Source organism: Canis aureus, chromosome 26 (genome assembly GCF_053574225.1).
Source record: "Canis aureus isolate CA01 chromosome 26, VMU_Caureus_v.1.0, whole genome shotgun sequence".
In the NCBI taxonomy this organism is placed as follows: domain Eukaryota; kingdom Metazoa; phylum Chordata; class Mammalia; order Carnivora; family Canidae; genus Canis; species Canis aureus.
The window spans coordinates 37,664,137-37,676,291 of NC_135636.1; positions in this window are offsets into that span (position 1 = coordinate 37,664,137).

The following is a 12,155-nucleotide window of genomic DNA, read 5'->3' on the forward strand; positions in this document are numbered from 1 at the left end:
AGATTGTACATGGACATGGCAGCACCGTGGTCTGGGAACCAGAACTGAGCTCTACGCCCAAATGTTACCTGCCCAGGGATGCCCCCCCAGGCCACACGAACAAAAATGTGACTCCTACCATCTGGGCATTCTCCATTCCCTTTTGTTTTTTCTCCAAAGTCCTTAGTATCAACTGATATACTTCATATTTCACTTATTCCTTTATTGTCTGTTTCCCCCACTTGATCATAAGTTTCAGAAGGGCAGAGATTCCTTTCTTCTTCCCTCCTTGCTCCTTTCCTTCCTTCTGTTCTTTTTCTATCTCACTTATTTTTCTTTCTATTAATAAAATATTTCAAACATACAGAAAAGCATAGAAAACATATAATGAACACCCATTTGCTATTTGCCCGTCCCCTAGATTTTATTACTGTTAATATTTTACCATATTTGCTTCATTTTGGGGGGGGGGGTACCAGCATTTTCTTTTCTTTTTTATTCTTTTAAAAGATTTTTAAAAATTTATTTGACACAGAGAAAGAGAGAGAGAGAGAGCACAAGCAGGAGGAGCGGTAGGCAGAGGGAGAGGAAGAAGCAGGCTCCCCACTGAGCAGAGAGCCAGAAGCGGGGCTTGATCCCAGAGCTGGGATCATGACCTGGGCTGAAGGCAGATGCTTCAACAACTGAGCCACCCAGGCACCACCCACTCTGCTTTTTTTAAAGCAGCATTTTCTAAAGTAAATAATATTCATCATGTTATTTCCTCTTTAAAAGCTTAAAGGCAGAGAGTTTTGTCTCTTCTAGTCATTGCTTTATTATTCGCTGCCTGGAGGTTGGTAGGCCTTCAATAAAATAGCTGTTGAGTGACTGGATCTCATTTAATTAATCCTCATGCAAGAAGGGATTATTATCATTCCCATTTCTGGAAGAGGAAACAGGCACAGAGAGGTAAAGTAAGGTGCCCAAGGCCACACAGCTAGAAGGCAGTGAAAGGGGCTCTTGAACTCAGGCAGGCTGAGTCCAGAGCCCAGGCATTTCCTGCACTAGAGCTCTCTAGGTGGCTTCTACTGGGATGTTCCTTCATCCTCTCTGTCCACCTGTCCCATTTAACCACCATCCACAGACGACACCAAGAGGAGGGAGAGGGGTTCACAGGCCAGCCAGAAGCCCCACATCCCCATCTGGGCACCTGGGTGTTCTCCATAAAAGCTGGGGCCCTCTCTCTTGCCCAGGAGTGGAGACAGAAGGCTCCCTCCCAGATGAGTGACCTTTGGGGTTTGTTATTAGTAGAGATTCTTTCTGGGGAACGTGATGGCTGATGCTGGGAGCCTGGGTCCCCAGACTTAACCCACAGGAATGTGGGGAGGAATCTCCAGGCCTCTGCCCTGCAGGCCAGCTCTCTGGGCCGCCTTGGGCCAGCCAGAGGAGGGCGGTTCTAGGCAGCTCTCCCGGTTGCTGGGCTTTCTGGGGAGGTGGATCGGGACCTTTTATTCCTAGGCTGGGAGGCAGCTCCCCAGAGTAAAAAGAGGTCTAGGCTTCAAAATCTAAGAATCTGGAGATCTGCTTCTTCCTAGTGCCTCTTCCATGTGACACTGCACAGGTGCCCCGCCTGGTGAAGGCTCGGCTTTCACATCTATCAAATGGGGATAATTATTATCCCAACTCACAGCAGATCTGGGACTAGGATGAGGCAAGCTGGGTGCCCAGGACACATGTAAGGAGGCATTGGCTCTCAGGCAAGAGAGTCCTACACCCCTTAAATTAGGCCTGTCATCTGACTGCCAACTCTTGTCCTAGCCCTTCCTCTCAGAGCTGTCTTGGGAAAGAAATGGGATTCTGTGCAGAGCACATTAACACAGGGCCTAGCACACGCCTCAGGCTTGCTCTTTGGGAAATGCTGCTGCTTGTTTGTTATTCTTACTGTTCTTCAGAAGGAGGCTGGGCCCTTTCCCAGGCCCGGCCCTGTTTCCCGGCTCTCTCACTGGCCTGCATCTCCGTCCACCTGGGCATACTGGACGGTTTGCACAACTTAATGGTCCCTTTCTCTCGGTATTTAATTCCTGCCAATCTCATGACTTTCCTTGTCCTGTAGCTCCTGCTCCACAATAATTGTTAATATTTCCCAGGTGCTTTGCATATGCTGGGCCCTGTGCTAAGCGTGTATATGCCACCTCTCTCCTAATCTTTACTGTGACCCTGTGACTAGGAACCATGATACGGCCATTTTACAAACAAGGGAGCCAAGGCACTAGAACATGAAGTAACTTGTCCTGTGATGGGCCATGAGGAAGGGCTAGAGCTCGGGGTAGGTCTAACGGAAAACCCCGCGTGTTGGAGCCCAGACATGGTTCCTTTGGTCTTCCACCAGTCTGGCCCAGGAGGTATAGACACATGACTCAAGCCAGGAGCCCCCCTACCCATTGGGGGAGACTGACCTCCCAGAGCTAAGTCAGGCACCAGGTGCTTAGGGGACAGGGCCCAGATGCCCTTGGAGGATTTCCAGGCCATAGCAGGTGGTCTCTGAGTTCTTCCCCAACCAGACAGCAGCTTCTGTCTTCAGGCTGCCATGGTAGTGACCCTGAGCTCATATTTATAGAACATTCACCCTGAACCAGTGCAGTGCTCCATTCCCCATATTAAAGACCCCCATCAAGCCTCACAACATTCCTCTCATTCATGATTGTCCATGTTATGAATTAAAGAGACCTCAAGGCAGCTGGCTGAGGACAGAGCCCAAGTATATGGCAGGTCCAAGATCTGAACTCCCATTCAGCCACTGAATGCCAAGTGGGCTGGGGGCTGAAGGCTTGGCTGCTGAGGGCCTTGTGGGCACTTGCCCCCAGTCAACTGCTACCTTCTGTGCCTCTTCCTGCTGCTGGCAGCCACTGCAGGCAACATGGGGTTAACTTCAAAGTAGGTCATTGCTGGGGCTCTGGCTGAGGCTGGGCTGGGGACAGAGGCAGTTTCTGGGCTGTAAGGAGTCCCAGCTCAGCCACTCCCTGCCCCAGGCCCTGGGCCCCAAATGCACGTACACATGGCTCCAGATCAAGTAGAACATAGGGCAGGTAAACTTTGATCTGGGGGAGACAGCTTATCACCAGGAACAATGCTGAGGTTTGTCACTTGTTTTTTTTTTTGTTTTGAGGTTTGTCACTTGTACAAACCTCAGCCAACTCCTAACTCTTTCATTTGTAATTCATCTTTGATCCTGGTCACCAGAGTGGTCATACGTTGGGCACATGCAAACTCTGCTCTGGACTGTCCAGGGGTTCATACCCCACAGGAAAGTTTAGATCTTTCCCTGACATTCCAGGCTGTTTGCAGACATCCCTCACTCCTGCCCCCTGGTGCTACCATCACTCACACACCTCAGCCCCACACACCACAGTCTTTGCTAGTCCACAAACAGCCCGTGCTGCAGAGACTAGTAGTACAGTGGCTTGACCCTGCCTCTTTCTCTCTCCACAGGCGAGTCCCTCTGCCTAGAGTGTCCTCCCTCCCCCTAGATCCTCAGGCCGGGCTAAACACAGCCCTGAACTCCCAGGCCTGAGGGCTGCTGTGCAATTTAATCCCACACTGACGATGGGGATCTTAGTGGTTAGAAACGCAGGCTCTGAACTTCGGCGTGGGTTCAGCCCTGGCTTTGCCACTTACCAGCTGTGGGACCTTGGGCTGGCCTCTCTGAACCTCAGTTTGCTTCTCTGAACGCAGAAAGAATGACACAAGCAACTCCATCTGGGTGCTGAGGATCTGGAAGGATGTCATGCAGGCGAAGTGCTGGGGCTCAGTGCCTGTAGCCTCTCAGGGCTCAGAAAGGATTAGGTGTCCTTCTACTCCTTCTGCAGCCAGGTTTACACACCGAGTGGGTGCTGGTCTCCATGCTGGGTGCTGGGATAGAGCGGTGACTGTACTCATGTGGCCCCTGCTCCCACAGAGACACCGGACAGATGTTCACCAGTTCATTTCCACTGTGACAACAGTAGTTGAATGTATCACCCTAGACCTCCTAACCCCCCAAACGCTCACCTTGATCAGATTTATCTCCATAACTGCAGCTCCTCAGTCACAGTGTGGATCTCAGCAAATATTTAAGTTGAAAAGATTTCTCTTTTTTTCTTTTAAGATTTTATTTATTTATTCATGAGAGACACACACACAGAGAGAGAGAGAGAAAGAGAGACAGAGACACAGGCAGAGGGAGAAGCAGGTTCCATGCCGGAAGCCCAATGTGGGACTCGATCCCGGGTCTCCAGGATCACGCCCTGGGCCGAAGGCAGCGCTAAACCGCTGAGCCACGTGGGCTGCTGGAAAAGATTTCCATAATAAACATCCCACTCGAGATGCGACGACTGGTGTGGCGCACTCTGCACATATGAGATCATTTAATTGTATCAACATCTCCATGAAGTGTGTACTATTATCATTACCCACATTTTGTATATGGGGAAACTGAGGCACAGAAAAGTTGAGCAAGCTGTCCAGAGTGATACAGCCAGTGAGGGGCAAGGTCAGGATTTGAACCCAGGCAGCCTCACTCCAGAGCCCACTGGGTGCTACATGCTTCTTTTAAATTGAGGCCATTTTCTAGGGGTATCCAGAAAGGGCCTGGTCCCCTGACCCAGCTCAGGAAGCTGGACCGGGTGGCCTGAAGACCTCCCCCATCTCTGCCACCCCCTGTTCCCTGAGGGGGCTCTTCAGCACTCCACTCCCCAGGTGGGCCGGGAGGACAAGGCCTCAGCTCAGCCTTTCATGTCCTCTGCCAAGCTGGCACTTTGAGGCCTGGGGGTGCCTCAGGGGATCCCAGCCCAGCAGCTGCGCTGGCCTCAGGGCCAATGTTTCCGTAAACACCCCAGTGAGCCAGCCCCACGTGGCCATCCGTGGGCTGCCGGCCCTGGGGGCCGAGGTTTGGCTGACCCTGTGAGGTTTCCTCCAGCATGGCCACTTCCACCCCTCCGCCTGGCTGGGCTTCCAGTAATGAAGTGTTTTCTCCAGGGCTGGTGGGGCTGGATGGCTGGGCCACCGGGGGCCCTGCTACCCCACTTCCTGCACTGGGATCCTGGACGCTGGCCTGGATGCCCCTCGCTGCAGCCCTGGGCAGCCTGCATGTCCACCCCCGTGCCCGAGGGTGAAATTACCTCTGAGCGGGCAGGTCTTGGGATCCTGAGAGATGGGGCTGCGCCCAGAGGGAGGCTGTGGCTGGTCCTTTCTGAGGGGTTGCGGGGTTAGAGAAACAGCCTCTCCTGGACACAGAGCCAGGCAGCTTGGAGGTGGAAGGGCAAGTCTCAGCTGTGACTCCGGCCTCCTCCCCACCCAAAGCCAAGGGCTGCGAGGGGTCGTGGGGTGCTGAGACTGGGGAGGATGGGCTGGGATGAGCTATCCCCTGAGTGCAGCTAGCCCCCAGCCCTTTAATTCTCATGACAACTCTGCTTGGAAACTAAGGCCCAGAGACATGGAGTGACTTGCCCAAGGTCACACAGCAAGTGACAGAGGCACGTTGTGACTGGGTCTCTCCCTTCCTTCTGAATCACTTCTATCTTATTATCTGAATCCCAAATAGTAGAAACTGGGATGTGCTTCTGGGTCATCTTTTGAGAGGCAGTGTGGCACAGTGGTAGGGCCCTGGGGGCTACTGGGGGGTAGAGAGGACCCAGAGCCCCAGATGAGGGCCCGCACCCTCTGCTTCATGCCAAACCATTTAAACCACTTTCCTTAGGCCTGTTTTAAATATTAGAGTTTTGTATGGGAGTTTGTTCTGAATAGGGGTCGGCTGTCTTGAGAAGGGGGCTCTGGGGTGACAAGGAGCCAAGAGTGGGGCTCCCCTTCCTCTACCTGGGGACCCTGGGGCCCAAACTTATGACTGGCTGATGACTCACTCCCTTCTTAGTACACCCTTCTGTCCCATGACTGAGAGCCCCAAGGAGGACCTCTAACCAGGGTCCTCCTAACCAATGCCCTCCCCACCCCCAACACACATAGGGACTGGGAACAATTAACTCCGGCCTCAGGCCAGGCCAGATGTTCACATGGGTATTGATTTTGCTAACCACATGTGACTCAAGGGCTCCCTCAGCGCTGGAAGGCTCCCAAGAGGCCACAGAGGGTCCCCCTTGTCATGTCACAGTGGGGGATGTGAGGCCCAGAGAGGGCAGGTGACTTCCTTAAGTTTACTCAGGGGTAGAGAGGAGGAAGGAAGCTGGCATTCTGATGCCTGACCCAGAGCCTTCCTACATCTCTGATAGTCCCTGGATGTCCCAAGGCCTCTGTCCCTATTCTTACCCCCAGCCACAAATGTCCTCCCCAGCAGACACAGGGCCCTCCGTGACCAGGCCTTTCTAGCTTTATCTCAGTCTGCCTCCCACTTGGCTCTGTGGGCTTTATCCAGACTCAGCTCCTCACTGCTCCACAAACAGCTCCTGCTTTCATGGGTCCTCCCTTTGTTCTCACACCCTCTGTTGTAATGGCCTTTTTGCCCGGACACTCCTACTTCTGCTTCAAGACTTGGCTCAGATGTCACCTCCTCCAGTAAGGCTTCCAAAGCCACTCTTCCCACCTCCCAGACTGGGTTCGATCCTCTCCTCTCAGTGCTTTTCCACCTACTGTGCTCTCATCACCCCCACTTGTCTTTCTCTGCCCCTCTAATCTGTGAGCTCACAGGGCAGAAACCTTATTTTAATTCTTTATATACTAGTAGGGCCTTACCCACTGAATTCAGTGTTTGTTGAGTTGAATACATGGGTGGATGGATATACAAATGGATGGATGGGTGGAAGGATGGATGGAAGGATAGATGGATGGAAGGATGGATGGATGGATGGATGGATGGATGGATGGATGGATGGATTTTTATTTTTTTTAGGTTTCTCAATCCTCTTTATTTTCAGAAAATTTGACAATTTAAAATACACTTGGACCAATAGCTGAATGGATGAATGGACAAACAAATGAACCAATGGATCAACAAATGGACTGATGAACAGATAAATGGATTAGGTATGGATACGGACATGTAATGGCACCGGTAGGGATTCAGACTGTGAGAGCTAAGTCCCTAGAGACTGGATATCCCCACGGATAAAGAGGCTCTTGGATGGGGAGTAACCTAATACATTATCTACGTCCTCCAAGACATGTCTAGCCAAGAGCAAGGCTACCTCTGCCCTGGTACCCAGTCCTCGTGAGCAACAACTTGTTCCAGCTCAACGAGGTCTCCTGAACTCTGGTAATTAGTCAGACATTGGTTGAACGAACCACCTTTGCCTCCTGATGTTCTAGAACTCTGTATTCCTGAGGGCCCCCCCTTCAAACTTCCCTCTGGGTCAGAGCTGCCACTCCCTGCTTCCAGGCATAGAAATAGATTCCTAGAGCCAAGAGGCCCTAGAAAATATGGTGTTTACCCCTCTTCCATTTAACAGATGAGGAAACTGAGGCCCAAGCAAGGCCAAGGAACTTACCCAAGAATGTACAGTAATAGAGCTAGGATTAGAGCTTCGGTCCCCCAATTCATTCATGCATGCATGCATGCAACAAATACGTATCTCTAGCACCTCACATTTGCCAGGTTCAGCGCCTTCTCCTTGGCATACTAAGTCTGCAAATAAACCCCGGTGCCAATTTCCAAAGCCCTTTCCATGTCCCATCATGACTTCCTCCCCAGCAGGCTTATCAATGCTTCACCAGCTGCACCCTTGGCACAGCCCCTGTGCCACCCCCTCCCCCACCAGCAAGTGAGGACCAGTTCATTGCCAGGCCCTCCAGTTCACACTGCGATGTGAAGCCGTGCGCAGCGGCGGTCACATGCGTGTGCTGAGAGCTCCACATTCCAACCCCCCCTTGGGGGAGGACCGCGTCAGCCCCTGCACGCAGACCCTTGCCAGCGCAGACTGAAGCCAAGTGTTAAACGGTTCAAGCCCCAGAGCTGTCCCGGGGCAGGGGGAAGGAGCTCATCGTGGCACCTGAGATCTCAGGGTCAGGAGCAGACCTCCGAACCCCTGGCCACACCGGGGAATGTGCGGGAGAGGAGGCCGCGGAGAGGCGCCTGGGGGCCGGGCATCTGCGGACCAGCGCATGGGGGCAGGCGGTACTTGCACCAGCTCCTCCCAACAAGGTCATGGGCGAGGGCAGCGTGGAGGCGGCGGTCTTGGACTGATGAAGCTCGTGTTCCGGGGCAGGAGCCCAGACCTGGGCGAGCCGTGGCCATTCACTGGGCCCGTCCTGATGGAGGTGACCTCGCTGCAGACAAGGAAGGACTCAGGATTTGAGGGCCCAAATGAGGTTCAGCTGCACAGTAACTTCTGGACACAAATCAATGAACTAGAGAACAAAAGAATGTGGAAGAGCAGAGCTAAAAGCTGCTCCTAGGATAAAATGAACACAACGCAGGCTCGTTCTGGCCGATGAAACACCAGCAGGAGTGCGGAGCAACCTCTGGTCCAAGGCAGCTGAGGCCCCAGGGTGCCTTCTCCGAGGTGACCTGGGGCGATTCCCAAACTGGAACACGCAGAACACCTGGGGGTCTCATTAAAATGCAGATTCTGATTCTGGGCGGGGCTGGGATTCCACACTTGGGAACAAGCTACCTGGGCGATGCTGACATCCCAGCAGGCAGGTAGGGAGGGGGGAGCCAGAGGATCAGCCCCAAGACGGAGGAGACCTGCCTGACTCCATTGGACCATTCGGGAGCAAAGATAAAGCTCCGTTGGGTTACGCCACTGAGATTTGGGGATGTGTGACCTCGGCATAGCCTAATGCACCCTGATTAATGCAGTAGGTTGGGGGATTATCATGCAGTCAGGCAACCAATATTCACTGAGCTGCTGCCAGGAGCTCCCTGTATGCCCCAGGCGCCTCCCTCTTCAGGAGGCACTCACTGTCCGGTTGGTGCAGTGCCAGGGGGCACCTGAGAGGAACAGCTCTTACATTTTGCTCCCTTGGGGCATCTAGGAGCCCCTCTTACCACATCCTAATCCAGGCACTGTGAGTCCTGGGGGTAGTCAGGATTTGAACCCAAGATGTTTTGATTTATGAACCTGTGTTTCCTTCCAGAAATGCAAAGGGCAGCGAGGCTCATTCTGGGGTCTTATTTGTGGGGAAGGCTATAGCAGCAAGCTGAGAGGTGCACGGGTCCCCTGGACTGTCACAGCCCTCTAGCACCAAACTTGGCAGTTTGGGGGACCTGACCCACGTGTAACCAGTCAGCAAAGTGGCAGTTCCCACCGCAGGCTTTCAACACTCTGAACTGTGCATGGAAGGCTCATCTCTGACACTTCCATCACCAAACGCCCCGATGCCAGGCCGCGTGCTTCCAGAACTGGCCGGGCCCCAGGGCCTCCCACTGTCCACACGCTGCCATCCTCGGTTATGAGAGAGAACAAGTTCCAAGCAAACAGCCACACTCTGACTCAGAGAGGCCCTGGTGGGTGTAGGGGGGAGGATGGTGGTGGCAGCACTTCCACTCATCCCTTGTCGCCTCCCTGGCCCACGCTGGCTCATGCCTTCTTCACTCCCCTGGGAGCCCACTGCAGCCTCACATCCTGGCTGTCGGCGGAGGCCCTCCCTCAGATGCTGCCCTGAGCTGTGCGCCTCTCACCGGCTCCTCCCCACACCTAAATTCTCCTGCCTTCCTTCTTGCCTCAGACAGAGAAGTGGCTCCACACTGTCCCTTCCAGGAAAAATTGATCAACGGTGATAGAGGTCAGAATAGTGAGTAGCTGGAAGGGGCATGAGGAACCTTCTGGAAATGTATTGTGCCCTGGGTGGTGGTTACAAGGGTGTGCACACATGTGAAGAGTTGTCAAGATGGGGGCATCTGGGTGCTCAGTGGTTAAGTGTCTGGCTTTGGCTCAGGTCGTGATCCTGGGGTCTTGGGATTGAGTCCTGCATTGGGCTCCCCACAGGGAGCCTGCTTCTCCCTCTGCCTGTGTCTCTGCCTCTGTCTCTGTGTCTCTCATGAATAAATAAATAAAATCTTAAAAAAAAAAAAGAGTTGTTGAGATATATACTTCCCAGTACACATTACCCCTCAATCTAAAAAATATATGCCACTGAGAGCTCTATTAGCAGTAGCCAAAATAAATAACAAAACCACAAGATAAGGTTTTGGAGTCCAGTGGACCTGCACTGAAAACCTGCTCTATTTTCTGGCTGTGTAACCTTAGACAAATTACTTAACCTCTCTGAACCTCCCCTTTCTTATTGAGGCAAAGACTGTGAGGATTAGAAGCACCACATTTTATAAAAACAAAAACAAAAACAAAAAAAAACCCTTAGCCTAAGGCTGGCTTCCTCTGTGTGCCATTTATGTAATCACTTTAATTGTTCTTAAAACCAGTGGTCCTAGCAAGGACAGGGCATGGGAGTGGTCTTCCCTGGGTGCAGGCAACAAGAGGGGTACATTGTCTGTAGAGAATTTAAAGATAAAATGAAACTTAGGAGAAGTCAGTATATAATTAGAAATACAAATCATGTCAGTATTGGGGCGCCTGGGTGGCTCAGTCAGCTGAGCCTCTGACTCTTGGTTTCAGCTCAGGTCATGATCTCAGGGTCTTGAGACTGAGCCCGGAGTCTGGCTCACACTCAGCACAGAGACTGCTGAAGACTCTCTCCCTCTCCATTGCCCCTCCCCCTGCTCTCTCTTTCTAAGATAAATACATCTTTTAAAAAGTAAATAAACCATGTCGTATATAAATATAAATCATGTCAGTCATAAAATACTTCGTCCTGAAAACATTTTTTTGGTCCAAGTTCTAAACAATTGATGCGGTAACTGTTAAATTTTACTCATATGTATGTAAGCTTCAAATTTAGCACATTTTAATTCCTTATTCTTTTATTTTTTCTTTTAGAGAGAGAAAGAGAGAGCAAGAGAAAGCTCTCTCTTCCACAGGGGACGGGCAGAGGCAGAGGGAGAGAGAGAATCTCAAGCAGACTCCATGCGGGGCCCAATTTCACAACCCCTGAGATCATGACCTTAGCTGAAATAAAGAGTGGGGTGCTTAACCGACCGAGCCAGCCAGGCACCCCCTAATTTCTTACCCTTTAATAAACCTATCCTACATGGAAGTGAACTTGGAGGTCTCTAGGAAGACAGCTGCCGAGCGCACATGAACTCAGGAACGTGTGACCAGAAGCAGAAGCTCTTGATGGTTCAGAATCCTGCACAGCCCTGTCTCCAACCCTGGGGGTGCGATTCTGTACCCCAACAGTAGATTCAAAGCAACAACAGTCACAGAGTGATGGTGAAGACGAAGATATAGGTATTTCAATTCTCTCGTTCTATGTGAGTCCTTGGAGTTTGGGCTTGTGCTTAAAATTAAAAACAGTGAGACAGTGTGACTGCGAAGGGGGGCTGTTTTTGTTTGGTAAGTGCAAACTGCAGTTCATACGTGAAAAGTATTTGTCTCATCTCGTGGTTATTACTGAAAATAATCCTGTTGTGCGCAGGAGCGGGGTGCTCAGCAACGATCCGCTCTGGGTGTTTGGCACCCTAGGCACACCTTGGACTAAAACATAAGCATGTAGAGATGAACGCACACTGCACCGCCTTCCCTCCAGGCCTGGGGACACCCCCACCCCGACCCTGCCCTCCTCTTCCTCCAGCCAGAACCACCAAGCCTAGTGTGCATTTCCACCTTCCTCCATCCCATCGCCTCCTTCCCTGGGGACTGCAGTCGGGAGGGAGTCTCCCCCTCAGTCACTCAGTCTGACCCTAAAGCAGGTCACTCTTCTTCCTCATCCCTGGCCCATTCTAGAACCCAGGGCCCTCACTTCGAGGTCTGGAGTACTGGTGGAGACCATGGGGGTCCAAGCCTTCCCAACCCAACTCTTGACACCACCTGTTTAGTGTCTTTACCAAATTCTGTAGTCCAAGTCCTTGTCTTTACATCCCTCACCCCCAGTGGCTGGACCGTTGGAGGTGCCCCCAGAAATTGATGGTTTGAATTTGGGTGTCCTGCCCCCCCCCCCGCCGTGTACAACACCACTCCCCACCTCCCTCAGCTCCGGCCACACTTTGGCTCCCAGAATAGGCACATTATCATGCTCACCCCCGCCTCTAGACGTTTGCATGCACTGTTCCCTCTGCCTGCCACATTCTGCCTTCTGTTACCCTCTTTCTGTGGCTCTCTGTAAAGGCACCTCCTCCAGGAAGCTGTCCCTCACCTTCGGTCTGGACAACGACC